At 37.5% G+C, this 3,537-nt stretch overlaps 1 protein-coding gene across 1 annotated transcript in view; it reads left to right on the forward strand.

Annotated features, from left to right (window-relative positions):
• LOC102208310 (lactase-phlorizin hydrolase-like) overlaps positions 1–3,537 on the forward strand; it is a 29,806-nt gene that overhangs the window by 13,289 nt on the left and 12,980 nt on the right. The window lies entirely within an intron of this gene.

Here is a 3,537-nt window from a genome sequence, read left to right on the forward strand (position 1 = left end):
TTTGTGGAAGGCGAAGACTGATTCAAGCGTGTGTGTTATTAAATTATTTATAGAACTTTTTATGAATATATATATTTTTTCCATGTGTTGTATTGCGGTTTGATGTTTGCTTATAACTTCTGTTATTCCAGATGCTTACATGAATCAGGTAGAGTATAAAAGAAAGCCAGCTGAAAATAAAATTAAAATGAATTGATTTTAAAATCACATTATAGTTTGCAAAAAATGTCATGTTTGACCTCTGACCTCACTTTTACAATCCTGCCTTTCCTTCAAGCTGACCCCACTCAAGAGACAGAGAGCTGCACTGTAGTATAATATCATAGCTAATAAGCTAATACGCTCAAGCTATTCATGACCAGTTATTTACAAATCAATATCTATTATCCATGAGTTACTCCTACATGTTTGTGTAATCAAAACAAACATGTGTCCTGCTCAAGTTTTCAGGCAGTAGGCTAAACAAAGAAGTTTGTTAAAAAAAATAACAAAACAGAATGAATACATAGAAAATGTTATACTATTTCTTTAAAAGTTAATATTGTCCAGAGCAGGGGTCGGCAACCCAGGGCACATGTGCCAAGGATTAACTGATGCAAGACCATAGCGGGACTGGCCATCGGGCATACTGGGCATTACATATCTTTCAATGTGTGAAAGATATGTAATGATTTCTAAGATTCTAAGTTTCGGCTCAAACAAAGACAGTTTCATACTTATTCTAAACTTTAGGACATTAAAATTAAAAAAGTGAAACAAAGAATAATTAAGACGAGTTGTTTTGCTTTATTGGTTTTCAAGCTGGTAATCTCAAGGTTGTTTTGAACCTCTCAGTCATTCTTTTGTCAGAATTTTATTGGTGACGGTGTCACCTTTTGATTTGAGCCGTACAGATTAAACATTTATGATGATTTTTTTTTTACATAACAAAAAGTGATATGTAGATCAAAGTTCAAGTGGTATGGGACACATCATGGCAAGATAACGTTAGTTACATCATGTTGTAACTAACAGTTGCCTCTCAAAATCAGCAGGTTCCTCTGATTGTCACGGGTTGCCGGGGCAAGTTGTGCGAGTTAGTTAGGACCCAGGAAGCGGCAGCTCTGGTGCAAATGAGTTTAATAACAAAAGAAAATACAAACAGCAATGGCGAACATGAAACAGGCAAACCTAAACTGGGCAAAACAAAACAAGCCAGAAACGAAGACGCAGGGAGGTACGAGGAAATACACGGAAGACAGACGGACAGAAGCAGACAAACCAGCAATGAGGACGAGGGAACACACACTATAAAAACACACAGCAGTAATCAGGGGATGGGGAACAGGAGGGAAACACACCTGGGAGACATAACAGCTGACGAGGCAGGGGAAACACAAACAGAACATACTGACATCAGACAGAGACCTTCAAAGTAAAACAGGAAACACACCCTAAACACAACACACACCAACTAAACACAGACTGGAGGACACCGACATCGGGACATGAAACGTGAAACAGAAGAGTACAAAAACCCAAGATAACCAAAACCACAGAATAATAATAAACTTAACATAAACACGGAGTCACAGACTCCGGACCATGACACTGAAGTGATAATAAGTCTAAATAGATCACTTCTTTAATGTCATATAAGGTCAAACTTTCACAAAATGTATTTTATCTTTAAACTCTGCTTAAAATGCAACAGTCTTTGTTTGTATTGGCAACATTTAGGACAATTATTTGGACACAGTTCAGAATCACTTTAGTTTGGTTTTTTTACAGTAGTGTGTAAAAGTTTTTTCTCCTTTCTGATTTCCTAATTTTTCTATGTTTGTCACATTTAAATGTTTCAGATCATCAAACGAATTTAAATATCAGACAAAGAAAACACAAGGAATCACAAAATGCTGTTTTTAAATGACAGTTTTATGATTAAGTGGGAAAAAATCCAAGCCTACGTGGTCCTGTGTGAAAAAGTGATTTCTCTTGAAACTGGTTGGGCCACCTTTGGTAGCAACAACTGCACAGAAGTGTTTGCAATACCTGGCAATGAGTCTTTTACAGCACTGTGGAGGAATTTTGGCCCACTTATCTTTGCAGAATTGTTGTAATTGGGTTTTAGAGCATTAAACAACCTTTTTAAAGTCGTGCCACAGCGTCTCAATTGGATTCAGGTCAGGACTTCAGGTCATAGGTGGACTTACTGTTACATTTCACATCTGCCTTACTGTCAAGTGAACCTCAAAATGCGTCATATATAAAAAGCAAAATGTATTCATGATAAGTTATTTACAAATAATGCCTATGACCCATTACCCTCTCCTACATTAAAAAAAAAAAATATATATATGTAGGAAAAATTGAATATTGATAATGATATTGTGATAACATCATTTTCATTGTAGTTTAGAAGTAATATTACATGCACTTTGCTTACAGACAAAACTCTTATCAGAATTATATTCTTGAAAGACTTACTTTGACAAGAATATAATTGCGATAACAGTTTTCTCTGTAAGAAATATATAAAATTCCGGCTCTCATTCTTTGTCCTTCAAGCTCGGGCCTTTACCAGAGTCCTGGGAGTTTGAGGGTCCTGCGCAGTAGCTTTGCTGTTCCTAGGACTGCGCTCTTCAGGACAGAGGTCTTGGATGTTGTTCCTGGGATGTGCTGGAGCCACTCGCCCAGCTTGGGGGTCACCGCACTGAGTGCTGTTATCAATGGGACCACTGTTACCTTCACCCTTGACATCTTGTCTTAGCTCTTGGTACTTATTAAGCTTCACGTATTCCTTTTTCCTGATGTTGCTATCCCTCAGTATAGCTCCATCTACTAGTTACTACTATGTTGAGTTGGTTAGGCATCACCTTCCCTTGGCCTGGAAGATATCCGGACTTCCAGGCGATACTTGGTATAGATGTTGCTTTTTACTGTGCCGGCCACTTGGTTATGGCGTTCCATATATGCCCGGACTCTTGTACCCTGCTGTTATGTGCTGGATCATCTCAGGCTCATCTTTACACAGCCTGCCCCTGGGGTCTTGCCTGGTGTGGTAGTCCCCAGCCTCTATGGATCTTGTGCCTCTGTGCTGTCTTTTAGTCGAGAGGACGGTCCTTCCATGATAGTTCCTCTTCTTGCTCCTCATCCATCTTAGATTTCTGCTGACTGAGGTATTCACTAAGTGGAGATAAATTCCCCACTTAGTGAATACCTCAGGATATGAATTCTACATGATTACTATTAATAAAAAGTAAATAAATACATGTTAAAACTAAACTTGTATCAAATAAATCTTTTTGATACCTTGTTTCACATAAAAAGGCTTCACAGACAATAGCAATAATAAGAGTGGTAACAACACAAACCTTTCAACATCTCTGCAACACTTAGACAGTAAGCTGTTAACTATGTTAAACATAAAAACAAACCAACATAAGTCAAAAGTAAATAAAAGAGTTAAAAGACTAAAATTAAGCACCTAGGATAGGAGTAGTAAAATTAATGACTATGATATGATTCTACAGCAATAAAAAGTATATCAGAGCTCAA

The sequence above is a fragment of the Pundamilia nyererei genome, unplaced genomic scaffold (assembly GCF_000239375.1).
Source record: "Pundamilia nyererei isolate P.nyererei 1_Seehausen unplaced genomic scaffold, PunNye1.0 scaffold00300, whole genome shotgun sequence".
Taxonomy (NCBI): domain Eukaryota; kingdom Metazoa; phylum Chordata; class Actinopteri; order Cichliformes; family Cichlidae; genus Pundamilia; species Pundamilia nyererei.